The sequence below is a fragment of the Mustelus asterias genome, chromosome 18 (assembly GCF_964213995.1).
Source record: "Mustelus asterias chromosome 18, sMusAst1.hap1.1, whole genome shotgun sequence".
NCBI classification, from domain to species: Eukaryota; Metazoa; Chordata; class Chondrichthyes; order Carcharhiniformes; family Triakidae; genus Mustelus; species Mustelus asterias.
This window is the reverse complement of record NC_135818.1, coordinates 18,840,948-18,851,886: the sequence shown is the minus strand read 5'-3', so window position 1 is coordinate 18,851,886 and position 10,939 is coordinate 18,840,948.

Here is a 10,939-nt window from a genome sequence, read left to right as displayed (position 1 = left end):
AGAAGAGGTGGCAGGAAAACGGGCACAGCAGGTGAAGGAAAGCAGGCAGGGTAGGTGCAGGAAACCAGGCAGAGCAGGTGCAGGAAACTAGGCAGAGTAGGTACAGGGAAACAGATGGAGCAGGTGCAGGAAAACAGGTGCAGCAGGCACAGGTAAACAGGCAAAGCGGGCACAGGAAAACAGGCAGAGCAGGTGCAGGAAAACAGGCGGAGTGAGCAGAGGGGAAAATGACTGCTGCAGTCACACTTTGCTGTGCCCTCCTCCCTTTCAGTCAATGGCCCTTCTTTTTTGCACTCCCCAAGCTGTTGTTACCCCAAGCTGATGCCAGGATATCAGATGTCACTGCACAGGGCATTTTGTTGGGCAGAAGCTAGCTGCCAGAAAAACATGGTCCAGTTGAGATCTATTGACATTGGAAGGAAAGGGTTGAAGTCTTGCAGAGAGGAATCAGAAGCCCAGGAGGATATGACAAAGGTAATTTCAGATTCTTCCCAGTGTCTCACACTGTTGAGCACAGGAATGGTAACATAGGACATGTTAATGTTTCACTGGAGAAATGGTATGGAGTGAGGGGGTCAGTGTGTGGGGGTGGGTGCGTGTGTATGGAGGAAATGAGATGAATCAGGATCCCTGCGTATTAAGAGTAGTTTTGGGGGGAGAAAGAATATCTTCAAGTTGGATGTTGGACATTGCTCTTAGCTCACCAGAGCTGTGCTCTGGGAAAGTGTATGGACTATTGGACAGTGGGGTGGATATTAGTTTGAAACAGTAAAGAGGAAAAATAAGGCGCATAGAGATGTGGGAAACAAAGGAGGTTGGACAGGGAAAAATAAATTGACAGTACTGATTGAAGAAACTATCAGAGCATTTGAGAATAATTATATATGTGAGGAGTCAAGCACAGAATCCATGTGGCTCGAATTAAGGAACAAGAGAGGGGCTATGAGATTACTGGGTGTATCCTATAGGCTACCAGATGGACAAGCATATATAATCAGCCAAATTACACAAAGAACTACAAAATGGTGATAACGGGGGACTTCAATTGGGTGGGATTGTCCCACCCACCACTGGCGGGATGGAAAATTTGACTGAACAGCAATATGTCTGTTAACTTCGGGTGGGAATTTCTGGTAGGCAGGATTGGAAAATCCCAGCCATAGACTGGGAACATGAGGTGCAAAGGATAAAGAAGGGGAGAAATTACTGGAATGTGTACAAGAGAACTCCCCTGGTCGTTGTGTTTTCAGTCTTTGTGGAAAGAAACAGGCCTGCATCTGCTTCTAGGGAATGAAGTAGGTCAAATGGAGTATATTTCAGTGGGAAAGCATTTGGGAAACTGTGATCATGTCCGTCAGGTTTAGAATTGTTATAGAAAACGACAAGATGCAATGAAGTGTGAAAAGATTTAACTGAAGGAAGGTTAACTTCAGTGAGTTGAAAAGAGAGCTGGCACAGGTGGATTGGAATCAAAAACTGGCAGGCACAGTAAATGAACAAGAGGAGGAGATGGCTGGACGACTGAATGGGCACATTTCCACAAGGAGGCAAGGAAAGCCGTCCAAAGTTAGAGCTCTCCGGCTGACAGACGATTATAAAAATTAAAATGAGACAGAAGAAGGAAGCTTTTGACAAATGTGATGTTTATGAAACATAGAGGACCAGGCTGAATATTGAAAGCACTGAGAAGATATAATGTGGGGAATTAGAGGGGCAAAGAGAGAGTGTGAGAACAAATTTTTGGCTGACATTAAAAGGACCCCAAAAGTCCATTAACATATTATAATTAAAAAGGTAGACAAAAGAAAGATGGGGTAAATTAGGGATCAAACAGAAATATTTCTGTGAAGGCAGAACATGGTTGAGGCACAAAATGAATTCTTTGTATCTCATTTCACTGGCAAAAGGATGCTGCTAACACACAATAAAGGAGGAGATAGTAGAGAAATTGAATAGGATAAAGATAGATAAAGAAGGAGGTGGCTAAAAGGTCAGCAGTTTTCAAAGTAGAAAAATCACCTGGACTGGATGGAATGCATTCTCGATTGCAGGGGAAATTAAGGGTGGAATTGAGGAGATTCAGGCCACAATCTTCCAGTCATCCTTCAATATTGGGGCATGCCCAAAAGACTGTAGGATTGCAAAAATTACATCCCTGTTTAAAAATGGAAGAAGGGCAAGTCTAGCAACCCCAGGCTAGTCAATTTAACGCGAGTGGTGGGCAAATGTTTAGCGACAATAACAGTAATCAGGGACAAAATGAATTGGTGGTTGGAACAATATGAGCTAATAAATGAAAGTTGGCATGGATATTTTAAAAGCTAATTAGGTCTGAAGACTGATTGAGTTATTTGATGAAGTCACGGAAAGAGCTAATGAGGATAATTGAATTGATAATGTGTATATGGACTTTCAAAGGCATTTGTCAAAGTACCACAAAGACTTGGTTAGCAAAATTAAAACCCGTGGGACCAAAGAGACAATAGCATTGTGGGTACAAAATTGGTTGAGGGACAGAAAGCAGGGGGTCGTGGTGAACCATTGCTTTTCATACTGGGATTTGATTCCCAGGGGTTTGCATCAGGACCACTGTCCTTTTGATATATGTTAAAAACATAGCCTTGAGTATACAGGGCATGATTTCAAAGTTTGCTGCTGACACAGAACTCAAAAGTGGTGAACAATTAGAAGAATGGGAAGAGACTTCAGAAGGTCATAGGCAGACGAGTGAGCTGGGCAGCATGTGACAGATGGAATTTTTAATTCATTGTGGTATGGCATGATTTATTTTGGTAAGAGGAATGAGAGGCAATATAAACTAAATGGCACAATTTTAAAGGAAGTGCAAGAATGAGAGACCTGAAGGTGTACATACACAAATCTATGAAGTTGGCAGGGCAAGTTGAAAAAACTGTCAAAATAAACATATGGGATCCATAGAAACATAGAAAATAGGAGCAGGAGGAGGCCATTTGACCCTTTGTGCCTGCTCAACCAGTCATTATGATCATGGCTGATCATCCAATTCAATAGCCTGATCCCACCTTACGCCCATATCCTTTGATCCCCTTCGCCTCAAGTGCTATATCAACTGCTTCTTGAAAGCATTCAATGTTTTGGCTGCAACTACTTTATGTGGTAGAAAATTCCATTGGCTGACCACTGTCTGGGTGAAGAAATTTATCCTCATTCCTGTCCTAAATGTTCTGCCCTGTATCCTCAAACTGTGACCCCTGGTTCTGGACACCCCCACCATCAGGAATATCCTTGCATCCACCCTATCTAGTCTGTTTAGAATTTTATATGTTTTCTCTGAGATCCCCCCCTCATTCTTCTGAACTCCAGTGAATACAATCCTAACCGATTCCATCTCTCCTCATATGTCAGTCCGGCCAGCCCAGGAATCAGTCTGGTAAATCTTCTCTGCACTCCCTCGAGAGCAAGAACATCCTTCCTCAGATAAGGAGACCAAAATTGCACACAATATTCCAGGTGTGGCCTCACCAAGACCCTGCATAATCACATCAAGACATCCCTGCTCCTGCACTCAAATCCACTTGCTTTGAAGGCCAACATACCATTTGCCTTTTTTATTGCCTGCTGCACCTGCATCCATTGCTTTATTAACACAGACATATACATACAAAAGCAAGGAAACTATACCAAACATTTATAACAACAGGTTAAGACTCAGCTGGAGTACTGTATCCAATTCTGGCCATCATACTTTATGAAGGAGTTCAAGGCCTTAGAAAGGCAGCAGAAAAGATTTATTTGAATGGTATCAGGGATGAGGGACTTCTGTTATGTGGAGAAACTGGAGAAGCTGTGGTTCACCCTGGAGCAGGGAAAGTTCAGAGGAAGTTTGATAGAGCTGTTCAATATCATGAACAGTTTTGACAGAGTAAATAAGGAGGAGTTACTTCCAGTGGCAGAAAGGTTAATAACCAGAGGACATCAAATTGAGGTAATTGTCAATAGAACCAGATGCAACATGAGAAAACATTGCATTGGTTGAAAGAAGATTCAACAATATTGTTCAAAGGAATTAGACAAATATTTGAAGGGGACAAACTTGCGGGATTAATTGGAATTGAGGGGGAAAGTGGAACTAGTTGGATAGCTGTCTAAGAGAGCTGGCACAGGCATGATGAACTGAATTGACTCCTTCTGATCTGTACTTTCTTATGATTCAACAATAATAGGAACATGGGAACATGGAAGTGGAAGAGAGGAACATGGAACAGAATGTGGAATGTTGAGCAGATACGTGAGAATGTGGAGCAGATACAAGGGAATGTGGAGCAGGTACAGGAGAATGTGGAGCAGGTACAGGGGAATGCGGAGCAGGTACAAGAGAATGTGGAGCAAGTACAGGAGAATGCGGAGCAGGTACAGGAGAATGCTGAGCAGGTACAGGAGAATGCGGAGCAGGTACAGGAGAATGCGGAGCAGGTACGGGGAATGCGGAGCAGGTACAGGGGAATGCGGAGCAGGTATGGGGGAATGCGGAGCAGGTACGGGGGAATGCGGAGCAGGTACGGGGGAATGCGGAGCAGGTACGGGGGAATGCGGAGCAGGTACGGGAGAATGCGGAGCAGGTACAGGGGAATGCGGAGCAGGTACAGGGGAATGCGGAGCAGGTACGGGGGAATGCGGAGCAGGTACGGGGGAATGCGGAGCAGGTACGGGGGAATGCGGAGCAGGTACGGGGGAATGCGGAGCAGGTACGGGGGAACAGGGAGCAGGTACGGGGGAACGGGGAACAGGTACGGGGGAACGGGGAACAGGTACGGGGGAACGGGGAACAGGTACGGGGGAACGGGGAACAGGTACGGGGGAACGTGGAGCAGATACGGGGGAACGTGGAGCAGATACAGGGGAACGTGGGGCAGGGACTGAGGAACGTGGAGCAGGGACTGGGGAACGTGGAGCAGGGTACAGGTTAATGTGGAACAGGTACTGGAGAATGTTGAGCAGATACAATCTCAGATAGAGAGTGCAATTCCAGGACAAAGCAGCCTATTTGATGAGCAGCCCATCCACCACAATGAACATTCACTCTCTCCACCATTGATGCACAATAGCAGCAATGTATACCATATAGAAGAGGCACTGCAGCAACTCCCCATGGCTTTTTCAACAGCATCTTCTAAACCTGTGACCTCTACCACCTAGAAGGACAAGAGCAATAGATTCATGGGAACACCACCACCTGGAAGTTCCCTTCCAAGCCACACACCACCCTGACTTGGAAATATTTCGCCGTTGCTTCACTGTCGCTTAGTCATAATCCTGGAACTTCCTTTCTAACAACACTGTGGGTGTACCTACCCCACATGGACTGCAGTGGTTCAAAATGGCGGCTCATCAGCGTCCTCGCATGGGCAATAAATGCTGGCCTAACCAGTGATGCCCACATTCTATGAACAAATAAATAAAAATGTATTGGGAACAATCCCAGGTAGGGAGTGAAGTCTAAAATGATGAGGACAATCCTGGGTACCAAGTACATTCCCCAAAACCAATCAGAATTCAGATAAGGGGAATAATCGTGGATAGTGAGTACAATTCTTCATTAAATAATGGGGAAGGTTGATGAAAGTAGTGGATTAGCTGTCGTAAATATGAACTTCCCAAAAGCATTTAATGAAGTACCACATAATTAATTTATTCATAAAATGGAAGTATGTGGGAATAAAGGAACAGTGTCACTTGGATAGTTAATTGGCTAAGGGATTGGAGGCAGAGAATAGTGGTGAAGGGGTTTCTGACTATGGAAGAGTACACAGTGAGGTCTCCTCTGGTTGGGGTTGATTGTAAGATTAATGCTTTTTTTGTTTTATATGTAAATATCCTGGACCTGGATATAAGGAGTACAATTTCAAAGTTTGTAGATGATACAAAACTTGCCAATGTAGTAAATTGTGAGCAGGTGACTCCAGGAGGAGATGGTAAAATGAGCTGACACATAGCAGTTGTAATTTAATGCTGCTAAGAGAGAAAGAGTATGGAAAAATGATATAATCTAATTGGTACTATTTTTAAAGAGTGCAAGAGCAGAGACAGCTGCAGATGCATATTCACAAATCATTAAAAATGGTAGGGCAAGTTGATAAGGCAGTTAAGAAAGCTTTTGGGATTGTTGCCTTTCATACTGTGGGCGGTGGGTTGGGGAGGGGCAGTGTGCAAACAAGGAAGTCATACTAAACCTTTACACTTCCACTGTTAAGCCTCAGCTTGAACATGGTGTACAATTCTGGGCATCACACTTTAAGAAGAACGTGAAGTACTTGGAGAGGGGTTTACCAGGCTGATGGTCTCCAGTTTTGGGGAGAGATTGGAGCAAGTAGAATTTTTCTGACAGGAGACAAGATTAAGGGAAAATTTGATAGAGGTATTCCAAATTGTGAGGGGTTTTGATAGAGAAAGTAGGGAGAAACTGTTTCTTCTGGTAAGTGGATTGGTAACTAGTGATCAGATACTTCCAATAATTGCAAACAGAAATGCAAGGGACAATAAAATGATCCGTGTGCACCAGCTGACAGGTGGTGGAATCAGACTCCATAGGAATTTTCAAAAGGCAATTGGACATATAGTTATGAGGACTAATTCACAGGGTTACAGGAGGAAACTGGAATTTGGCACTAAATTGCACAGCTCACTCAAAAAAACTGGCACACGCAGAATGGGCTGAATGACCGTCTAGACTGCTGATGATTCCATGATGATATTCCAACATCTCATATGGGATAAATCCCATATACTGGCTACAATCTAGGTACAGGGTACATTCCCAGATAGTGGGTATAATGAAAGGCATACTGGGTACATTTCCACATATACTGAGACAATCCCAGACAGTGTGCAGAATTCCAGTTACTGGGTACAATATGAAATACTGGGTACAATCCCAGATAATGTGTACAATCCCCAGATAGTGTGCACAATCCCCACACATGTCCAAACAAAAAGCTCTGCTCTCGTATCTCAATGACATCATCCTGATGGTATATCCTCCCCGGCTCTATGAGTTAAATCGCAGGTATATCAGCCGACTGCCTGGCGGGGGGGTAATGGATCTGAGGTGTGCTAAAATGGAAGCAGCTGGTGGTGGCGGCAGACAACAAATCCCAGTCTTTTAAACGCTTCACTGGTTCCCATCAGAGGCCCCTGCATTAAACTGCAGTGAGAAGACTGCAGTACGAGGAAACACACACACATGGCAGGCACATCTCAGCCGGTGCACAGTGAGGCATTGACACACAGACACACACAGCGGTCACCGGTAAGACCAAGGCTCTTGCCCCTTATCTCTCTGATGGCGTTTTAACAGGATCCCTTCCACACCAACCTGGCTACTCTTGCTCTGGTTCAGACCCTCTGGGGAGTCCCTCTGAACTCGGAGACCGCGGGGTCTCTGACATTCCCACGTCCTGGGCATTCCCCATATCTTTTTAACCGTGGAATTGAGGTAAACACCCTCCGCTTTGCCTCTTTGCTTCAACGTGTTTCCCCCGTCTGTGTCTCCCTCCCTAACCCATGTTAGCTGTTTTCTTCCCAGAGGAATCTCAGGGTTTCCCTACCAAGCTTTCCTTCCCGCTTCTGGTTATACACAGGTCTCTCCTTTCTGTAGCTGGGGAACTATCTCTGCCTCTCCCTGTGTCTCGCTTTCTCCGTTTCTCTCTCTCTCTCCATTTGGGGTCTGTTTTCATTCAATCCATCGACCAAACTGTCTATACCCATCTCTTGCCCTCAGACTCTCCATCTGGATTGCTGTCACACTATGTCGAGGTGTCTCTGCCCCACACACACACTCTCTCTCTGAGTCTGTACTGTCACTCCCTCTCTCTCGTCTCTGTCTCTCTCCCTCTGCAGGGGGATATCTCATTCCCTTCTTTCAATTCCAATCACATATCCCATTATTTACAAAGGCTTGCAATTAACCTAAACCCGAAACGCCGCCGTAAACTTAACAAACCACCTCAGCAAAACAAAAAATAAGAAACACAATTAAAGCAGACACTGCATTTAAGACAGGAGAGTTACCCCCCCCCCCTCATTTCCCCTGGATGAGTACACCTGCACGATAATGATCTGCAGAATATGCCCATATTCAGCTTTGTGTGTGGCATTTTAAAATAAATTATTTCACAAAATTCATTGCAACTTTCCTATCCCGCACCAAAAAATAAAATCCACCCAGGTGTTGCTTGCACCTCACAGGGGTTGTCAATAACCCTTCCCCTCTCCTCCCTCGTCCTGCCCTGGGCTCACCTCCTCCCGGACCTCCGCAGATGCATCCTCCTGGCCCGGGATGCCGTTGGCTGCAGGCGGCACCGACGCCGTCCTCTGCGGCTGCATTTGCGCTGGATTCAAGGCCAGCCCAGGCGGGCTAAACCTTCGCTGACTGCAGCACCAAGCCCGGAGCCACCGTTCAGCTGCATGTTGCTGGGTTTGGGAGGGGTGGGGTGGATTTCCTACAGTCAGGTTTCCTCCAAGGTTGCAAAGAGGTCCCAAGCCGCCTTCATGTGTGCAGGGTCTCTCTCTGTGTCTCTCACACACTCCTTTCTCATTGCAGCCTCACCTCTTTGGGTTGTGCCCAGCTCCTCCTCTCTCTCTCATACACGGACACAAATACTTCACGTTAATGTAGTTCAGTCACTGTGTCACCCTTGTGGAGACTGAGGCACAATAAAGTGACAGCAGAATAAAACAAGGTGGGGGGAAAGGAAAGTCACTGAAAGAGAGAAGACGGGAGAAAAAGCTAGCCAACACTATCAACACACCGTGGGTTGCCTCTGACCAAAAACTGAACTGGACTACCCACACTTTGGCTACCAGAGCAAGTCAGAATCCGGGAATCCTGCAGCGAGTAACTCATTCCCTGACTCTCCAAAGCTTCTCCACCATCTACAAGTCACAAGTGTGATGGAACACTCTCCACTTGCCTGGATGAGTGCAGCACCAACAACACTCAAGAAGCTCAACACCAGGACAAAGCAGCCCGCTTGATACAGGGGAATGTGAAGCAGATACAGGGGAACATAGAGCAGGGACAGGGAACGTCAAGCAGATTCAATCCCAGATAGAAAGTGCAGTTCCAAGACAAAGCAGCCTGCTTAATTAGCACCCCATCCACCACAATAAACATTCACACCCTCCACCACCGATGCACAGTGGCAGCAGTGTGTATCATCTACAAGTACTGCAACAACTGACCAAGGCTCCTTCGACAGCTCCTTCCAAACCCTAAAAACCTCAACCACCAAAAAGGTCAACGGCAGCAGATGCATGGGAACCACACCATTTTAAGACTCCCCTCCAAACTATGCAGCATCCTGACTTGGAACTGTAGCGACATTCTTTTACTGTCGCTAGAAGAAGAACCTACATCTCCCTCCCTAACAGCATTGTGTGTGTACCTACACCACATGGAGCAAACCATAGAGCCATAAGAATCCCTTAAGTGCAGAAGGAGGCCATCCGCCTCATCGAGTCTGCATCGACTTTCTGAAAGAGCATCTTACCCAGGCCCTCCCCTTTTCTCTATCCCCATAACCCTGTGCATTTAGCATGGCTATTCCATCTAATCTACACATCTTTGGATACTAAGGGACAATTTAGCATGGCGAACCCATCTAACCTGCGCATCTTTTGGACTGCAGCAGTTCAAGAAGGCAGCTCACCACCACCTTCTCAAGGGCAATTAGGGATGGGCAATGAAACTGGTCTAGCAGTGGTGCAGTGGTATTGTCGCTGGTCTAGTAATCCAGAGACCCATGTTCGAATCCCATCATGGCAGATGGTGAAATTTGAATTCAAGAAATATCTAGAATTCAAAGTCTAATGATGACCATGAAACCATTGTCGATTGTTGTAAAAACCCATCTGGTTCACTAATGTCCTTTAGGAAAGGAAATCTACTGTCCTTATTCAATCTGGCCAACATGTGACTCCAATCCCACAGCAATGTCGTTGACTCTTAAATGCTCTCAGGAACGGGCAATAAATACTGACCCAGCCAATTGTCCCATGAACAAATCAATAAAAATGTGGATGAATAAAAAGAAGCTCTCATCCTGATGTGCACCTTTATGTGGAGCTGAATCAAGCTTTGACTTAGCTGAATGAACCAAATGTTGTGATGTGCTGAGGTTCTATCTGTTCTCTATGGTGTGAAGGTTTGGTTTGGACATGCTGCCACAGAATGTTCCAGATAGCTGGCCTGTGCCTTACCAATTGTCACTCGTGGTGAAGTTAATCTAGAAAAACACCTTTGACCCCAATTGCATCAGGCATGTGACATTCTTAAGGTGAGAAAAGAAGATGGTGGATCCTGTTGGATCAGTCCCTGAGCAGTCTGTCAAAGTTATTTCTCAGAACGCTTCATTGCCTGAACTTTCAAACAGGCATCAAGATGGAGCTTGGCTGTTGATGAGAAGGTTCCACCCCATCAGATCCTTCCTGCATGCCTGGTGTCTCACCACCTCCACAAGCTACCTCTTGAGGCAGTTGTAGTGGGGAAGAGACCCTCACCCACCTCCTTCTGGAATGTACCTTTGCAATGAAGGTCCAGATAAAGATACGGTGGCTTTTGTTGAGGTTCATCCGGGGCGGCACGGTGGCACAGTGGTTAGCACTACTACCTCACAGCGCCAGGGACCTGGGTTCAATTCCGGCCTCGGGTGACTGTCTATGTGGAGTGTGCACGTTCTCCCTGTGTCTGTGTGGGTTTCCTCCAGGTGCTTCGGTTTCCTTCCCCAGTCCAAAGAGGCTAGGTGGATTGGCCATGCTAAATTAACCCTAGTGTCAGGGGGATTAGCAGGGTAAATATGAAGGGTTACGGGAATAGGACCTGGGTGGGATTGTGGTCAGTGCAGACTTGATGAGCCGAATGGCCTCCTTCTGCACTGTAGGGATTCTATGATCCCGAGCA